At 43.5% G+C, this 19,696-nt stretch overlaps 1 protein-coding gene and 2 pseudogenes across 2 annotated transcripts in view; all 3 read left to right on the top strand.

The window, feature by feature from the left end:
- WWTR1 (WW domain containing transcription regulator 1) overlaps window positions 1–19,696 on the top strand; it is a 151,411-nt gene that overhangs the window by 14,984 nt on the left and 116,731 nt on the right. The window lies entirely within an intron of this gene.
- Window positions 8,364–9,322, top strand: LOC128591886 (40S ribosomal protein SA-like; annotated as a pseudogene).
- On the top strand, window positions 10,467–15,305 carry LOC128592363 (3-beta-hydroxysteroid-Delta(8),Delta(7)-isomerase-like; annotated as a pseudogene).

Here is a 19,696-nt window from a genome sequence, read left to right as displayed (position 1 = left end):
TCCCTGCTTTTTGCCTGGTTAACTTATCTGCTGGCTTCAGGCATCAGCTTAGGTGCCTCGTGCTAAAGGGGATTCTCCCTGACTAGCAGCCCCCACTCTGGCTTAGACCCTCCTGGGAGCCCCTGTGTTCCCCCAGCCATTGCATAGCTCCTCTATTGCTGTTTGATTGTTTACTTTTCTTGCTGCACTGTAATCTCCATAAGGGCAAGAATGGTGCTCATCTTCCTTGGCATTGTATAAGCTGAGCACAGTTCCTGGCACACAGCAGAAGGAAGGAATCCGGTAGTATTTTCTTCTAGCCATTTTCATTGCAAGCTCACACATGGGAGTTCCTTGCAGGAGTCTGCCGTGCTGGGGAAGGGCACGTTCCATCATGTCTGTGCCCCTTGGACTATAATTTTGGAGTCAGAACGCCAGATATACTAAATACCATGGAAAGGAAAAAGGACGAAGGGTGGGTATTCAGAGAAGTCTCTGTAAAGGTGATTAGACAAGTGGAGCCTTGAAAAATGGGAAGGCTATGGGTAGGTGAGCACACAAGCCTTCCAGCAAGGAGGGCACTGGGGGGAGGTGCAGAGGCAGGAACACTGAGGTTGTGTTTTTGAGACCAACAAGAGCCTATCCTGACTTGGATTAAAAGATAGGTGTTGGTTGGTAGATGATTGTGCATCCTTCTGAGGCTTTGAAACCTCAGCCAGGGTGGGCACACTGATCTTTTGCTAGAAAATGTTAACTTTCTTACCCTTTAATTTTGACTTACATGGCCTAGGTCTATCTGACTATAGCATAAGACTGCCATTGTTACCCATGTTGAGATCTTCCTAGTTGTTTTGGGAACTAAGCATTTTATACTGACTTACAAGAGTCTGGAAATGATAGAGCCTTTCCATTTATCCATCTGTTCATTCATAGACCCAGCCATCTGTCATATGTTCAACTTAGCAAGTGCGTTTCCGCAGTGGTGGGTGGTCTTTGCTTTCCAAGTTAGTGGGATACCAGGCTACCCTTGACTCAGGACCACCCCTGCTGAATCTCCCATTTGTGCTTCAAAAATGAATAGCTTTCGGGTCTGGTTATTCCTGGAATACTCTCTTGTGGTTTTGGATAGTTTCTTAGTCCCTAGTCCCTCTGAGGCTGATCAACTGTGCACAGACAAAAAACTGAGATTCAGGAACCACAGTTACCCCACCAAGGCCCCCCTAAGCCTGTCCCCTGAGCATGTTCTGCCAGAGCAGCCTGCGGCTTCCCTCTTAAGGGCATGTTTTTCAAACTCCCAAGTTCATGTTTTCAGATGACTTCTTTAAGTTAAAAAAAGTGTTTTCGAATAGGTAATAAATACATGTAAATGATTTAAAAATGTAGGCTGGGCTCATGCCTGTAATTCTAGCACTCTGGGAGGTAGAGGTGGGAGGATCCCTTGAGTTCAGGAGTTCAAGACCAGCCTGAGTAAGAGTGAGACGCCCTCATCTCTACTAAAAATAAAAATAGTAGTCAGGCATAGTGGCAAGCACCTGTAGACCCAGCTACTTGGGAGGCTGAGGATTGCTGAACCTAGGAGTGTGAGGCTGCTGTGAACCAGGCTGATGCCACTGCACTCTGGCCTGGGGCAACAGGATGAGACTCTGTCTCAAAAAAAAAAAAAAAAAAGTAAATAGTACAGAAGCATACACTATGAGTGTCCTTTGGCCTCGGTCAGGTTTTGTCTTTCCTGAGAAGCAGAGTATAAGCAGGCATCTCTGCATGTACATACTCAACCTAGTCCATTTTCAGTACAGCCCAGACAATACAATACACTACAGTTCACACTTTTCTGACTTTCCTGTTTTCACTTAGTGTATCTCAGAGTTCATTGCTCTCTACATAAATGTCTGCTTTCTTTTCTTTCTTTTTTTTTTTTCTTTGAGCAGTCTTGCTCTGTTGCCTGGGCTGGAGTGCCATAGCCTCAACCTAGCTCATAGCAACCTCAAATTGCTGGACTTAAGCAGTCTGGGACTATAGGTACCTACCACCATGCCCAGCTAATTTTTCTATTTTCAGTAGAGACAGGGTCTCTTTCTTTGCTGAGGCTTGTCTGAAACTCCTGAGCTCAAGGCATCCTTTGCCTTGGTCTCCCGGAGGGCTAGGATTATAGGCATGAGCTACTATGGCCAGCCAACATCTGCTTTTCTTAAAGATTGCATAGTATTCCATTGTATGGAGTCATTATATATGTAGGCTGGGCTCATGCCTGTAATTCTAACACTCTGGGAGGTAGAGGTGGGTTTTTGTTTTTTTTTAAACTGGTCACCTACTGACATTTAAATTGTTTCTAACTTTATTTTTACTTATTTTTATTTATTTTTGAGACAAAGTCTCATTCAGTCATGCTGGGTAGAGTGCTATGGTATCCTAGCTCACAGCAACCTAAAACTTCTGGGCTCGAGAGACCCTCTTGCCTTAGCCTTCTGACTACAGGTGCCTGCCACAACACCCAGCTAGTTTTGTCTATTTTTAGTAGAGACAGGGTCTTGCTTTGCTCAGGCTGGTCTTGAACTCCTGAGCTCAGGCTATCCACCCACTTTGGCCTCCCAGAGTGCTAGGATAACAGGCATGAGCCACTGTGCTTTGCTTTCTAACTTTCTTTTCTTTCTTTCTTTCTTTTTTTTTTTAAAGACAGAGTCTCACTTTCTTGCCTGTGGGGGAGTGCTATGGGCAAGCACAGCAACCTCAAACTCTTGGGCTCAAGCAATCTCTTGCCTCGGCCTCTCCAGTGGGTGGGATTACAGGCACCCGCCCCAACACCTGGCTATTTTTAGAGGAGAGGTCTCCCACTGGCTCAGGCTGGTCTGGAACCTGTAAGCTCAGGCAGTCCACCTGGCTGTGCCTCCCAGAGTGCTAGAATTATAGGCATGAGCTACCACACGTAGCCTTTCTTTCTCCGCCCCCCCCCCCAAGTTTCACTGTGTCACCCTCGATAGAGTGCTGTAGCGTCACAGCTCACAGCAACCTCTAACTCTTGGGCTTAAGCAATTCTCCTGCCTCAGCCTCCGAAGTAGCTGCGACTACAGGCACCCGCCACAATGCCTGGCTATTTTTTTGTTGTAGTTGTCGTTGTTTGGCCAGCAAGGCCAGATTCGAACCGCCAGCCTCAGTATGTGGCTGGCAACCTAGCTGCTGAGCTACAAGTGCCAAGCCCAGTCTTTCTTTTTTAATTACAAGAATTATAGATGCTTTAACACTACTAGAGGGAAGAAAATGGGAAATAAATTTTTCTGATCTTCCTCGGATCCCCCATTTATAAAGAACTTTTGTTGGCTAGGTAAAAGGGCTCATGCGTGTAATTGTAACATTCTGGGAGGCCGAGGCGGGATAATCCCTTGAGCTCAGGAGTTGGAGATCAGCCTGAGCAAAAAGTAAGGCCCACCTTTACTAAAAATAGGAAAAATAAGCCAGGTGTGGTGGTGCAAGCCTGTAATCTCAGCTACTCAGTAGGCTGAGGCAGGAGGATCACTTGAACCCAGGACTTTGAGATTGCTGTGAGCTAGGCTGACACCATGGCACTCTAGCCTAGGCATAAGAGTGAGACTGTCTCAAAAAATAAAAAAATACAACCATCATCAACACTATATTCAGAAATAGTCTTTGTAAAAAGAGCAGCTTTCTGGCTCCTGTCTAACGCATTATCTAACTAGCTTGTCTGTTATCTAATTTATTGGTCATCTGTGGCCCTATCTATTGATCAATCTATCCTTCTCACACAGGGTGATGCATTATATAGCTAGTGTTCCGACCAATTAGTGGGCTTCTAAATTTGATCTTACTGAAAGGGAAAAAAAATATTGACCAGTTAGAATGGATGCCCAATCAGTCAGAATGGATGGTGTCCCACTGTGACGCGGCTGATGTGTATCTTGGTGCTGCTCTAAGTGTGGCCTGTGGACTGATGTCAGTGGGCAGATGTAAGTGGGCTGTGATGAGACAGATACGGAAGTCGAGAACATTTTGAAACTTTTGTAGAAAATGGCATTTCTATGACATCTAAGCAGGTGATCAGTGCAATTTTCTTATGGAACAGGGTAGTTTTAGTTTGGGTGTGTCACATGTGGTCTGGGCTACGTATAAAACACCCATTTTAGGACTGGTCTTAACAGATTGAAAATAAAAACTGGTTGTTCATTATAGATAGTGTGAAGAGCACTTATCTATTTATCTCTCTTACCCATCCCTCTATCCACTCATTCATCCATCTACTCACCTGTCATTTTATTTTTCATTCGTCATCATTGTAACTATCTTGTAAGTAACCAACCAACCAGCCAAACACACAGTCAGACCTTTCATTAACTTAAGAATAAACAAAAAAACTAAGTTTCAAAATGGAAATAAATTCTGCAGCGTAAAGGTATATCACCTATTTTCTAATATATTTTATGTCTTTGTGGCTTCTACACCAGCACATAGTTTTAAAAATATGCTTTGGCACACCTCAATTCCAAACACTGTAGATAAATCCAATTTCTGTTTTATTTGCAACTAGTCTGCTTCTAAGCATTGCCAGCCACAGACTCAGAAGTCAAAACATGGTGGCTGGAGAAAAATACACATGTTGGATGGTTTATTAAAAAAAAAAATTCCTTTGTGATTGCTTTTTGCCACAGCTCACAGAATATCTTTCTCCCAGTTTTCTCTTCAAACTTTTTTTGGCCTAGGTATGCAAAGATTGAAGCAGCAACTCTGATAACCCGTCCAAAAGGGGAAAACACAGGCAGAGGATAAATAGGACTAAAAGGAGCAGATGTAACTTTACTGACTTGATTTTATTTTTGGATTTGTTTTAAAAAGCTGGCTTTTGTTATAAGAGTAATACTCTCTCTCTCTCTCTCTTTTTTTTTTCTTTTTTCTTTTTTTTGAGACAGAGTCTCAAGCTGTTGCCTTGGGTAGAGTGCCATGGCATCACAGCCAAACTCTTGGGCTTAAGCGATTCTCTTGCCTCAGCCTCCCAAGTAGCTTGGGACTACAGGCGCGCACCACGACACCTGGCTATTTTTTGGTTGTAGCTGTCATTGTTGTTTGGCAGGACCGGGCTGGATTTGAACCCACAGCTGTGGTGAATGTGGCTGGCACCCTAGCTGCTGAGCTACAGGTGCCCACCAGTAATACTTTCTCTTACCAAAAAGTTTGAACAGAATGAAGGATACAAAATGTAACATGGAGGTGCCCCCCGCCGCCCCCCATTAGATTCACTCCTCAGGAGTAACCACCCCTGTGCTTAATTGCTTGCCCCGTCTCCTGGGGATTTATTATGCATGTGTATATGGGACTTACTTTATCAGAGCAGCGTTGTTCTGGCATTGTAGGGATTGTAGCTTAGAAGCCTCTGTTACTGGTTACTCTTCTCCGTCCTCTCCCAACCTCAGGACGGAGAAGAGTATAAATATGGATTCAGGGCGGCGCCTGTGGCTCAGTGGGCAGGGCACTGGCCCCATATACCGAGGGTGGCGGGTTCGAACCTGGCTCTGGCCAGCTAAAACAGCAGTGGCAACTGCAACAAAAATAGCTGGGTGTTGTGGCGGGCGCCTGTAGTCCCAGCAACTCGGGAGGCTGAGACAAGAGAATCACTTAAGCCCCAGAGTTGGAGGTTGCTGTGACCTGTGATGCCACGGCACTCTACTGAGGGCAACAGAGTGAGACTCTGTTTTAAATAAATAAATAAATAAATAAATATGGATTCAATGCTGGAGAACTGGGTGGGATGCCAGATGAGGAATCTGGGAGTAAAATGCCTTGTGTGAGTCACAGTGGTTCAAAGACTGGGACTTGGTTTTGTGGTGCAGGATATTGCTGACTTTGTTGCTCCACACCTGACCAGGTTTTTGAGGATGGTCTGACGCTGGCCAGTGTGGGAGCAAACAGGGATAAAGACTTCCTTTTATTTTGTTTTATTTATTTATTTGAGACAGAGTCTCAAGCTGTCACCCTGGGTAGAGTGCAGTGGCGTCACAGCTCACAGCAACCTCAAACTCGTGGGCTCAAATGATTCTCTTGCTTCAGCCTCCCAAGTAGGTGGGGCTACAGGTGCCTGCTACAACACTCAGCTGTTTTTTTGGTTGTAGTTGTCAATGTTGCTTGGTAGGCCTGGGCTGAATTCGAACCCGCAAGCTGTGGTGTACGTGGCTGGCTCCCTAGCCGCTGAGCTATTGGTGCCGAGCTGACTTTATTTATTTATTTATTTATTTATTTATTTATTTTTGGAGACAGAGTCTCACTTTGTCACGCTCAGTAGGGTGTCATGGCATCACAGCTCATAGCAACCTCAAACTCTTGGGTTCAAGTGAATCTCTTGTCTCAGCCTCCCAAGTAGCTGGGACTACAGGTGCTGCCACAATGCCCGGCTATTTTTAGAGATGGGGTCTTGCTCTGGCTCAGGCTAGTCTCAAACCTGTGAGCTCAGGCAATCCACCTGCCTCAGCCTCCCAGAGGGCTAGAATTACAGGCCTGAGCCACTGTGACCGACCCCAGGAATAGGAACTTTAATTGTAATTTAAGAATCGTGAGCGATGACTGGAATTCTGCCACTCTGAAATGAAGATACTTTTAAGAATGATTTCAGTCTCTGGAAAGTTGCTTTGGTGATGCTGGCAATCATTTGAGGAATAGTGAAATCATGGAAGGGTTAGTAGAAGGTAAATTTGACAGGTTTTGATGATGGATTAGATACAGGTAGTGAGGAGAAGAGGCAAAAAGGAAGATTTGCAGTGTGCTGGTTGGACAGTGGCAGAGACGGTGTAACAGGCAGTACCGGGGAGGCTGAGAAATTTTTTAACATGTTGAATTTGAATTGACTCTAAGATGTCCAAGGGAGTTAGTTATCTGGAGGGTGGGAGAACATGCACACGCGTGCACACACACACACACACGTATGTATAATTATCCACATCCACATGTGAATGACATCTCTTAGAGAAAGATTACAGGTAGAAGAAGAAGAAAAGAAAAATCCCACTAAGACCCTAGGAAGGAGATGGAAAAAGAACAGCCAAGGAGGTAGGACGCAGTGGCACATGGAAACTGCGGAAGAAAGGGTTCCATGGCAGAGGAATGGTCAGCTCTTTGGCCTGTTGCTCAGGGGTCAAGGAAGATCTGAAAAATGTCCAGTGAATAGTTTTTCCACTGAGGACACTTTCTTTCCTGGCGTGGGGCAGGGTCGGAGGCCTGAGGTCCTAATTCATGTGGTAAGTCAGACAATTTTAGTTTTGAGAGGGAGGGAAAATGAAGAATGTCCAATTAGATAAAGGTGTGGAGACCACGTTCTTTCCCCCACAGTCCCACAAATTCCTGTATAATCTACAGGAATCTAAAGTCTCTCACTTTATTGGTCTAATGCTCTCTAGAAGGGACTGCTTATTCAGGCATTCTGTAAAAATGGGGTCTGAAATCAGGGTGTTACAACTAACCAAGATAAGTTATGAGACTTGGGTAAAAATATTATTCTAATGGATAAGATAATCACTTTCTATGAAGAAAATTAGTTTCTAATCCTAGCTGTGGCAAAATCTTTGTCACAATCTGTAGCACAAAAGACTGTTATTGCTGGGACTTGTCATACTAAATTACAGTCATAAAAATAGCAGGTATGTTTGGGAGAGGATCAATTAAAAAGTTTATGGTTCAGAATATTATGTAATTGGAGTTTCAGACAAATGTTTATCTTTCCTATCTTTGTTTCTCTGTTTGTTGGAACTGATGTTGATACCTGGCAAAGGGGACTCTGAGATTAAGGCAGGTCAAATCCCCAGGCCAGTTTACCCTTTCACAATATAAAGTAAATACAACTTATTTGATTATAGTCATTGCATAGTTAAAGCTTGTATTGTGGTTAGAAGGCTATTCTGCTGCATTTTGCTAGTTAGGAAGCACTTGGTGTCCTTGTTACACATTTGGGATTTTGTATAAACATGTGAATTTAATGGGAAGGTTTATCATACATGAAGCAATAAACTTCAGTGTTCCTTATGAAATTACTTATGTTTTCTGAAGGTGACACTCTCTAGTACAATTGTCCCTACTTTCATGGGCCTTTATTTTATGTACTGTGTGAAATACAGGACTATTCATATGGAACTTTTGGGAAATAAGGATTCTTGTTACTTAATCATCTCATCCAGCATGTATTTGGCTATTTGTGCGTGTTAACATAAAATCCAACCATAAATCTGTATTGTAGAAAAACTTGAAAGACAGGAATGGAGAAAGGGTCAGCTACTCAAAAGTTAAGCTGTAACCAAGTGTATTTTTAAAACATTCTCTCTTTTATGCTTTTAAAAAAGTTTAGTTATCGCTTTTCGGCGCCACTCAGGGAGGGCCCATACGGTGTTGTTCTGGATTCCCACCGTAACTTAAAGGGAAATTTTCACAATGTCTGGAGCCCTTGATGTCCTGCAAATGAAGGAGGAGGATGTCCTCAAATTCCTTGCAGCAGGAAGCCACTTAGGTGGCACCAACCTTGACTTCCAAATGGAACAGTAACATCTACAAAAGGAAAAGTGATGGTGTCTCCATCATAAATCTGAAGAGGACCTGGGAAAAACTTCTGTTGGCAGCTGGGGCCATTGTTGCCATTGAAAACCCTGCTGATGTCAGTGTCCTATCCTCCAGGACACTGGCCAACGAGCTGTGCTGAAGTTTGCTGCTGCCATTGGAGCTGCTCCTATTGCTGGCCGCTTCACTCCCGGAACCTTCACTAACCAGATATAGGCAGCCTTCCAGGAGCCTCGTCTTCTAGTGGTTACTGACCCCAGGGCTGACCACCAACCTCTCACAAAGGCATCTTATGTTAACCTGCCTACCACTGCTCTGTGTAACACAGATTCTCCTCTGCATTATGTGGACATCGCCATCCCTTGCAACAACAAGGGAGCTCACTCAGTAGGTTTGATGTGGTGGATGCTGGCCCGGGAAGTTCTCCGCATGCGTGGCACCATCTCCCGTGAACATCCGTGGGAGGTCATGCCAGGTCTCTATTTCTACAGAGATCTTCAAGAGATTGAAAAGGAAGAGCAGGCTGCTGCTGAGAAAGCTGTGACCAAGAAGGAATTTCAGGGTGAATGGACTGCTCCAGCTCCTGAGTTTACTGCTACGCAACCAGAGCTTGCAGACTGATCAGAAGGCTGCAAGTGCCCTCTGTGCCTATTCAGCAGTTCCCCACTGAAGACTGGAGTGCCCAGCCCGCCACTGAAGACTGGTCTGCAGCTCCCACTGCTCAGGCCACTGAATGGGTAGGAACAACCACTGAGTGGTCTTAAGCTGTTCTTCCACAAGCTCTTAAACAAGATGGAAATAAAGGAGGAAAAAAAAAAAAAGTTTAGTTATCTGTCATCTAGGAAAAGTTAAGCTTGAGTTACTGATCTTGGATTTCTATATTCTTTTTTTTTTTTTTATTAAATCATAGCTGTGTACATTAATGTGTTCATGGGGCACATACACTGTGGATTTCTATATTCTAAGCATGAAGATGGCAAGGCCTGTGCTTTGGGCTTTGGAAAGCTAAGTTCTCAAGTGAAGGTCCAAGAACTGTAATCCGTAGTGTACACAGTGGAGCCATTATACTTTCTTTGTCTGTTGCTTACATTTTAATAACTACCGAGTAGTTAGTGATTATTAACAGATATTTAACAGTAGGAGCAGAGTAGCGTGTAGGGTCATTATGGACAATTTGGAGTGTCAACATTGAAGAAATGATTTCACAGGTTAGATCCCAAATTGTTGAAGCTTTGTCCAAAACTCTGGCAGGTGAATAGAGTGAGGGATGGACCAGCACAGCCTTTTTTTTTAATTATTAGCCGTAGTGAATGAGTCAAGTTTTGCCACAGTGCTTTTTGTTTGACCTAATAATTGGCTAGCCTTGGTTAATCCGTTGAAAACCATAAAAGGACTCAGATTTCCCAATTGCACATGCCTTGGAATGTCGAGCTTACCTTGTGTGTGTGAGTAAAGTGCCCACGTCTGGCTAATTAAAATGCATTGTTCACCATACTCACAGCAAAGCGTCAGTAACAAGTTAAGTTTTAAGAGTTCTTGGAAGGCTCGCTGAGGCCTCGTAAACATCTTGGTGACTGGTACGTATCTGATGGGGATTAGGTTTGAGAGCTGCTAGAAAAAGAGTATTATAACTTTCCAGATTCCAGGGGTGCACCGAGGTGTAAGCTGATGCCATGGAGTTGCTTAGCTGAAGTGAAAGATCACATTTATTGACACTTATTACAAACGGGTTTTTAAAACAATGTCTGTTTTGTATAGCGAGAGTAAAGACTGCCAAGAAAAAAACAAAAACTTACATTGTGGAACAAGATAAAAGAACACTGTATAATAAATAATAGTAAATGCCATTAAAATATGAGGTTTCATTTCTGTCATGTAAATATGAGCTTCTAAGTGAATATATTAAAAACCTGATTTTTCGTTCATTTGCCAGTGACTTGATACACAAAATGTTCGTGGCTCTGAATACATCCATATCTCGGGTATTAAATATATATATATTTTTTTGTAGAGACAGAATCTTACTGTACCGCCCTCGGTAGAGTGCCGTGGCGTCACACGGCTCACAGCAACCTCTAACTCTTGGGCTTACGCGATTCTCTTGCCTCAGCCTCCCGAGCAGCTGGGACTACAGGCGCCCGCCACAACGCCCGGCTATTTTTTTGTTGCAGTTTGGCCGGGGCTGGGTTTTGAACCCGCCACCCTCGGCATATGGGGCCGGTGCCCTACTCACTGAGCCACAGGCGCCGCCCTGGTATTAAATATTTTTATAATAAAAAACCACAAATGACATCATGTTAATGATAGCTTAGGAATTGTTTTTTATTAAAAGCAACCAAAAGTAGTTTATTAGCTATAAGTAAAATGTTCTTTTCTGTCAGTTTCCAAGATTAGACAGAATGCTATATCTGATTCAAACTATTGATTATAATGTTTATTCACAAAGCATCAGTTTATGAAAACATCAAGGGGTAAATTATAGAAACTTTTAAAAGTCCTTTAAGATATGACTGTGTGGGTCTGATAAATAGTTCAAATTGTGTTGCTTTTGCTCTGAATGAGTTTTTAACTTGTGAAGAGATTGCTTGGAATTAAAAATTGTTTTTTTTTTTAAATTCTCCATGGAGATTTTAAAATCCTGGAGAGGCATTTACATGAATAGAGTGGGGAAGACTAGAAATGTTGCTTACAGGGATTTTGTAAGAAAAGTAGGCACAGTTTATGTGAAAAGCAGACTGTGTGAATAAGGATAAGCCAGGAAGGCTGGTTAGTGCTCCATGTGATCTCTGCATTTGTTCCAAGGTGAGCTTTTGAGGAAGTGAGAGTTTGAGGGGTGTAGAAAACAATAGGTGTAGTGGAATAAGGGTCCAGAAATGTAAGAGTTTATAAGGGATCTTAAGATGTTCGTAGATGTCCCTTGCTACGGAACAAGACCAGGAATGTTTCCCAGGCTGTCTGTAGGAAGATAGAAAAAGTAGCTTTAGTTTACTCAGAATAACATAGCAAGGAAGAACGATTCATTCAATGAAAGGCATTTTAAAGCTCAGCCTTTGTAGGCTTCCCCGAGAACTTTTTGAAATGGAAAGCAGAGAACAGGTGATCACCTGCGGCCTTGTGTGGTGGTTCTTTACTACGGTAGGGCAAAGAGCAAGTATCTGACTTCAGACTTGTGTGTGCACAGATGCTGAATCACTCTTGTGAGGTAGGGCTGCTGTGTTTCCCTCTCAAACCTGATAGAGGTGTAGAGTGGCCGGTTTGATTTCCTTCCTGCCTGAAGCGTGGTGAGGGTGAATTTAAAAACCTGTTTGTTTCTCTGGTCAGACAGCCAGGCCTTACCCGTAATTCCTGAACTTTGATTATGGGGGTTATTACAGGACAAGAGCTTCTTTGTAAAAGAGCATGTGTAATACTCTGGGGTCTAGCGTGACTAGCGGATATAAATTGTATGGAAGCAATTAAATGTGAAGGAAATGTCATGTGGACTGAATTTAAATACACAGGCTTGTGGCATTGATTTTTTTTTTTTTTTTGAAACTTGCACAGACAAGGATGCAGAGAGAAAAATAAAGGAAGAGGGAAGAGAAATAGTTGAAGAGAGTCAGGGAAGCATGCAGAGAGACCGAGAAAAGAGTCATTTTAAATATTTGGTTAAAAGTCCAAAGTCCAGAGCTAGTATTACGTGAATTATGCTAGTACTGTGCTGTTGCCCTTCACATGAACTCTTTAAAAATACGAATGTCATGGAATTATACCCTGGCTTGTACCTCCTTCCAGTCAGTCACTTTGTTGTGAGGTATATGTATACATAACAGTGGAGTGAGTTTTGAGAATGTGTTAACAAATGGGCCTGATGGAAGCTCTGTACAGGACTGAGGGGCTTCTTTCTCTGGCTTTTTCTCTTGTTTTTTGCAGTTTTTGGCCAGGGCTGGGTTTGAACCCGCCACTTCCAGCACATGGGGCCGGCGCCCTACCCCTTTGAGCCACAGGCGCCGCCACTTGTTTCTTTTTTTATTTTTTGAGATAGAGTCTTACTATGTTGCCCTGGGTAGAGTGCCATTGTGTCACAGCTCACAGCAACCTCAAACTCTTGGGCTTAAGCGATTCTCTTGCCTCAGCCTCCCAAGTAGCTGGGACTACAGGTGCCTGCCACAATGCTCGGCTATTTTTTGGTTGTAGTTGTTGTTGCTTAGCTGGCCAGGGCCGGGTTCAAACCTGCCAGTCTCGGCATATCTGGCTGGCACCATAACCACTGTGCTACGGGCGCCGAGGCGCTTTTTCTCTATTTTATGCTCACAGCCACTGCTTATTTCATGCGGTGTGGCTTGTCTTTGTACTTATGATTAGGAGTAGTGGGGCATTTCTCTCACTTTACTGGAATGTCCAACATCCCTGTGTCTATTAAGACTTAGCCAACTCCATCTCTTCTCTCAGGGCTTGTTGGACCCATCTGCTGGAAGACCAGCCGATCTGTCAGGGTAATTTGGTGTTTAATCATTTAATCATTTCTGTTGTCCATTAAAATGTTGTGTAAGATTGTTGTTAAATGAATGGTTTATTTCATTTCCCCAGTTTGTCAATTATTAGAACATATTGTATTGTCCTTCTACGGAATATTCGTTGAGATCAATGTTGATATTGAACATACTGTTGAAAGAATGAAAATGTTACTGGGTGGTTGGAGGCAGAAATGGAGGCTTTTCGGTTAAATGTAATAGTACAACAGATTTTAGTTGGAATTAAGTTTAGAAATTCTTTTGATAGTGCTTATTCTTTTCTTTTTTAAATTGAGACAGAGTCTCACTGTTACCCTTGGTAGAGTGTGATGGTGTTGCAGCTCACAGCAACCTCCAACTCCTGGGCTCAAGCAATTCTCTTGCCTTAGCCTCCTGAGTAGCTGGACTACAGGCACCCACCACAACGCCCAGCTAGAGACTGCTTATTCTTTATTTTCATTCTTTTTTTTTTTTTTTGAGACAGAGCCTCAAGCTGTCGCCCTGGGTAGAGTGCTGTGGCAGCTCACAGCAACCTCCAACTCCTGGGCTCAAGCCATTCTCTTGCCTCCGCCTCCAAAGTAGCTGGGACTACAGGTGCCCACCACCCGCCACAATGTCCGGCTATTTTTTGGTTACAGCCATCATTGTTATTTGGTGGGCCTGGGCTGGATTTGAACCCACCAGCTCAGGTGTATGTGGCTGGCACCTTAGCCGCTTGAGCCACAGGCGCTGAGTCTATTTTCATTCTTTATACTGTGAACTCCTTAGGGCAAGAACCGAATCTTACCTGCCTTGTAATTCTCCAGTGCCTGGCCCAAAGCCTGGCCACAGAGTAGGGATTTAGTTAACATTTGCAGAAAGAAATATAAATTGATTTTTAAAATTTCTTCATAATTTAGATTTTCTGGTGATTCTTTCCTATCTGATAAGGCTTAGGATAGAGACTATGTATATACTATATTTCACTTTGAAGTATATTCTGTTCTTTGTGTTTAATTCTGAGTCGAATGTAAATTCTGAGAAATCACTTTCTCAAGCAAGACAATGAAGATCTTAGGGAAGAAAAGTTGCTGGCAATAATAATCCAATATATTCATTCATCTATCCCAGATTATTCCCACATTCCACTTCATGGTGGAAATGTACCACCTGCTCCTTCTCGTCTAAATGATCCTAAGAGTACCCTTCCCAGGGGAGCTGGAGAGGTAAAGGAGGCTGTTTAGGTTTCAAAGGACCTTTCAGATACAAAGTAAATACAGGAATATGAGATATCAACAAAACTGTAATTAAGAAGATTAACTGTGTCAATAGTGAGTACAGAGATTTCAGAGGAGCTAGGTACTAGGCAAGTATTTAAACACAGCCTCAAGTTCATTCTCAGTGGTATCACCATTATCTATAAACAGACTTGAAAAGGAAGTTTAGCTAGATAAACCCGGAAGAAATTATCCTCCAAGGGGAAATCACATACTAAAAATCACATTTATTATTAATATCGTCATTTAAAAATTTGGCTTGGGAAAGCCAGGAGCTCGTGGGAGATGCCGTGGCAACCATGCCCTAGGCAGCCAACCATCAGCCCGAGAAGACTTGACCACCAGTGCTGGCCCCATGCACCCCTGCTGGACTCGGAACCTAAGGCTGGATAATTTTGTGCCTAATGAATACCCTGCCCAGCATCTCCTGGCTGGCCTCTTCTCTGTCTCTGGGGTCTTAGTCACGACCACCTGGCTTTTGTCCGGTCGTGCTGCAGTTGTCCCACTGGGGACTTGGCGACAACTGTCCCTGTGCTGGCTTGAATTGAGTGGGTTTATTACCTGGTTATTGAGAGCTGGTTCATTTTTTTACCACGAGGACCTTCTTGGAGACTAAGCCTTCTTATTCCAACTCTGGAAAGAGTATGCCAAGGGAAATAGCTGATACATCCTGGGTGACAACTTCATAGTTTGCATGGAGACCATCACAGTTTTACTGCGGGGATCACTCAGCCTGTGGGTGGTGATCGCCTTCCTCCACCAGCAACCCTTCTGCTTTGTCCTACAGCTTGTGGTCTCTGGGCCAAATCTACAGGGCCATCCTCTACTTCCCAACAGCACTACAACTGATTCCAGCATGGGGAGCTGGGCCATCCCCTCTACTTCTGGTTTTACTTTGTCTTCATGAGCTCCCCATGGATGATGCTGCCTGGAATCCTTGTGCTTGATTCAGTGAAGCAGCTAACACGTGCCCAGAGTGTGTTGGATGTGAAGACCACAAAAGCCAAGAGCAAGAAGAATTAAGGAGTGGTGGAGTGGGGCGGCGCCTGTGGCTCAGTGGATAGGGTGCCGGCCCCATATACCGAGGGTGGTGGGTTCGAGCCTGGCCCCAAACTGCAACAAAAAATAGCTGGGCGTTGTGGCCGGCGCCTGTAGTCCCAGCTACTCAGGAGGCTGAGGCAAGAGAATTGCCTAAGCCCAGGAGTTAGAGGTTGCTGTGAGCTGTGACATCACAGCACTCTACCGAGGGTGATAAAGTGAGACTCTGTCTCAAAAAAAACCCCAACCAACCAAACAAACAAACAAACAAAAAAGTGGAGTGGTGGACTGGTGGCTGAGCAGGAGCTCTCCAGCTGCAAGAAGAGTCCAGTCCTGTTCCCATAGGTTGGGGGGACGAAGCTAATTGCTATGTTAAATTGAGGCTGATGGGTCAGAGCTGGGAAAGAAAGGGGCTGTGTAAAGGTATAACAGAAGCCAGGAGGTCTAGGATGGTGGCAGTTTTTAAAATCAGGGGATATTGCAAAAAAAGGAAACAAGTTCAGAAAATAAAATTGGGAAATAAAAGATTTTGATTCTAAAATAAAAAAGACATTTGGCTTGGGGCCTTTTATTCTTTGCATGCTCTTTAAGATCACACAGACCTAAGATTTAATAAAGTTATAATCTTCTCAGATCTCAGAACAGTGGAAAAAATGAGCCCCCTTCTGACCAGAATTAAGGGAAGAAGAATTTAAAATTATAAAACAAGGTTTACTTTACTTATAGGTGATCATATATTTAAATTCAGTGTTATCTATTTCTTTTATTTTTAATAACTGCCAGTTTATACTTAAATGCATTCGTGCTTTAAGAAATCCAACTGAAGTGATGATCTCTCTTGATTCTCTCATGAGGGGGTCAATCTTGCTCATCTCCCTTGAGGGTGAGCCCCCTTTTCACTTCAGCATCTGTAGTTTAGATATGTACATGTAGAATCTATGGTTCAGTTTCTTTAAAATATACATATTGCACTTCAACTTTCTTTTAGTTTTCCACCTTTTTTCTTTTTGAGACAGAGCCTCAAGCTGTTGCCATGGGTACAGTGTGGTGGTGGCACAGCTCATAGCAACCTCCATCTCCTGGGCTTAAGCAATCCTCTTGCCGCAGCTGGGACTACAGGTGCCCACCACAATGCCTGGCTATTTTTTGGTTATAGTTGTCATTGTTTGGTCAGGCCCGGGCTGGGTTCGAACCTGCCAACTCTTATGGTGCCTTAGCCGCTTGAGCTACAGGTGCCGAGCCAGTTTTCCACTTTTAAAAGTATATTTTTCATATGAAAGCCATAAATTAGTTTCATAGTAGGGCTGAGTACATTGGATACTTTTTCTTCCATTCTTGAGATACTTTGCTAAGAAGAATATGTTCCAGCTCCATCCATGTAAACATGAAAGAGGTAAAGTCTCCATCTTTCTTTAAGGCTGCATAATATTCCATGGTGTACATATACCACAATTTATTAATCCATTCATGGATCAATGGGCACTTGGGATTTTTCCATGACTTAGCAATTATGAATTGAGCTGCAATATAACCTAAGAATATGGGAAAGAGGGAGAGGGAGGGGAGGGGGGGAGGATGAGCAGAGGGAGGGTGATTGGTGGAATCACACCTACGGTGCATCTTACAAGGGTACATGCGAAACTTAGTAAATGTAGAATATAAATGTCTTAACACAATAACTAAGAAAATGCCAGGAAGGCTATGTTAACCAGTGTGATGAAAATATGTCAAATGGTCTGTAAAACCAGTGTATGGTGCCCCATGATCGCATTAATGTACACAGCTATGATTTAATACTAATAATAATAAAAAGACCCTATTTCTAAATATAGTCACATTCTGAGGTACTGACACTTAGGACTTCAACATGAATTTTAGGCCCCATAACAATATCTCAATCTGATGCTCATTTAAAAAAATCTTTTGTTAAATGTGAAAGATACTTATTATAAAATGTAAATGTTCGCCTCAATGGATTACTAAAAAGTGGACACCAATGTGACTACCATTCAGGTTAAGAACGAACGTTGCCAGTATCTTACAAGCTTTCCAATGCTCTTTCCCTTTTCTTATTTTTGATCGCAGAGGAGTTTTCAGTATTTACCACCAAGTATGGTACGTGCTATAGTACTTTATATGATATAAAATTTTATTTTATTTCTGGTTTAAGAAAAATAAAATAAAAGTATTTTTCCATGACAGAAGCTAGAGATGTACCTTAGTATATTATTCCATTCTATAGTGCAGTTTATTTATCCATTTTTCTTAGTAATGGGACTGTAATTTTTTTTTTTTTTTTCTGAGATACACCCTTACTCTCTCCCCAGGGTATGATGCCATGGTGTCGTCACAGCTCTAGCAACCTCAAATTCTTGGGTTCAAGAGTTCGTCTTGCCTCAGCCTCTTGAGTAACTGGGACTATAGGTGCCCACCATGACGTTTGGCTGGTTTTTCTCATTTTCATTAAGACTGGGTCCTTCCTTCCTTCCTTTCTTCCTTCCTTCCTCCCTCCCTCCCTTCCTCTCTTCCTTCCTTCCTTCCTTCCTTTTGAGATAGAGTCTTACTTGGTCACCCCAGGTAGAGTGCTGTGGTGTCTTAGCTCACAGCAACCTCAAATTCTTGGGTTCAAGTCATCCTCTTGCCTCAGGCTCCTAAGTAGCTGGGACTACAGGTACCTGCCATAACGCCCGGCTATTTTTTAGAGACGGGGTCTTGCTCTGGCTCAGTCTGGTCTTGAACTCGTGAGCTGAGGCAATCCACCTGCCTCAGCCTCCCAAGTGTTGTGATTACTGGCGTGAGCCACCACGCCTGGCCAAGACTACGTCTTGATCTTGCTTAGGCTGGTCTTGAACTCCTGAACTGAAGTGATCTACCTTCTTCGGCCTCTCAGAGTGCTGGGATTATAGGCAAGAGCCACTTCTCCTGGCTTCATTTGAGTTTCTCGTCATTTTGAAGAGACACTTTTTAAAAGTAATTATCCAAAGACACAAGACTTAGCAAGTCCAATTACTAAAAATACATGGCTTTTGTATGGAATTAAAATTTTTTTTTTAAAATATGGGCACCTGAAGCACTTTATCCCTAGCATTCTTGTGAGCTAGCTTGGGGAAGAGTGGCATTCTCACAACCACATGAAGATGAGGGTAGAGCAGGGCCCTATTGCACTGATTTCAGACTGCCCAGGACTCTCTGGTCAAGATCACAGACTGTGTTCCTTCTTCCCATGAAGTATAGGTTAGGATCTAGTCTTCTAGCCCTGCACAGAGCTTTTTGGCCAGCACTGTGGATTCAGGGCTTGGCCTCAGAGCTTTAAGTTGAGAGGGAACAGTCATGTGGCCAGGCCTAGCGAGTGAGCTGCTTGGAAGCCAGGCAGGGAAGAGGCTGTGGTTCCTGGGTCTGAGGCCGACCCGGAGAGGGCAGCTCTGAAAGGTAGTGCGGGCTGAGCATGGCCTCGGGGCATGGGCCACCTTGTAAACGGGAGTGCCACAGGTACAGGTAGGCCGGTAGGGCAGCAGCCTATTAGGTCCAGGGTCTTTCACTTGCTTCTTGTATAACATTCAACCATTTATTGTTTTTGGACTTTAGTAGGGAATAGCCATTTTTGTGTTTTCTGGCCTATTTCTCCTTGAAGGCCCATCCTCAAGGACAGGGAGCATGTCTTATTTATTCTTCCTAGAACTGGGACCCTAAGGATGAGTGAATGGGGAAAAATGAGTGAAAAAGAAGTTCTGGGCAGCGCCTGTGGCTCAAAGGAGTAGGGCGCCGACCCCATATTCCAGAGGTGGCAGGTTCAAACCTGGCCTGGCCAAAAACTGCAAAAAAAAAAAAAAAAGACGTTCTGATGGGAGATAATGAGGCTTTTCCCTGTGGCTGAGTCACAGACCTTGTAATATGCATTTACACATATTTACTTAATAAACACGAACCTAGCACTACTTACTCTGTGCCAGGCATTGTTCTCACTCTGTCTGCATTTAATTATCCCAACAATTGTCTGACAAAGCAGTATTTTTATCCCCACTCAGGAAACTGAGGCACAGAGCATTTAAGTAACTTGGACCAAAGTCACACACTAGTAAGGACTTAAGCCTGGGCACTCTGGATCTGGAGGCACACCCGTCTTCTCTTCCCTCCCTCTGGCTTTGATGTGGTTGGGCTTTTGTTTTTACCCTTTGGGAACTCTTGTCTGTCCTTCATTTCTTTCACTACTCAGCTTTTAGGGGCCTTACCTTCCCTGAGCCCCATTTATAAGCTGTAGGATATAACTTCATTGTTTCAAGCTTGAAAAAACCCAAGCGGATTTCAGCTCTTTGGGGCCTGCCATTATACCTGGGCGGACGCTGAGCTGTGTCTCCAGCGGACAGTGATAAAAGTAGGCAGAACACTTTAGGA

Source organism: Nycticebus coucang, chromosome 8 (genome assembly GCF_027406575.1).
Source record: "Nycticebus coucang isolate mNycCou1 chromosome 8, mNycCou1.pri, whole genome shotgun sequence".
In the NCBI taxonomy this organism is placed as follows: Eukaryota; Metazoa; Chordata; class Mammalia; order Primates; family Lorisidae; genus Nycticebus; species Nycticebus coucang.
This window is presented reverse-complemented; position numbering and strand designations above follow the sequence as displayed.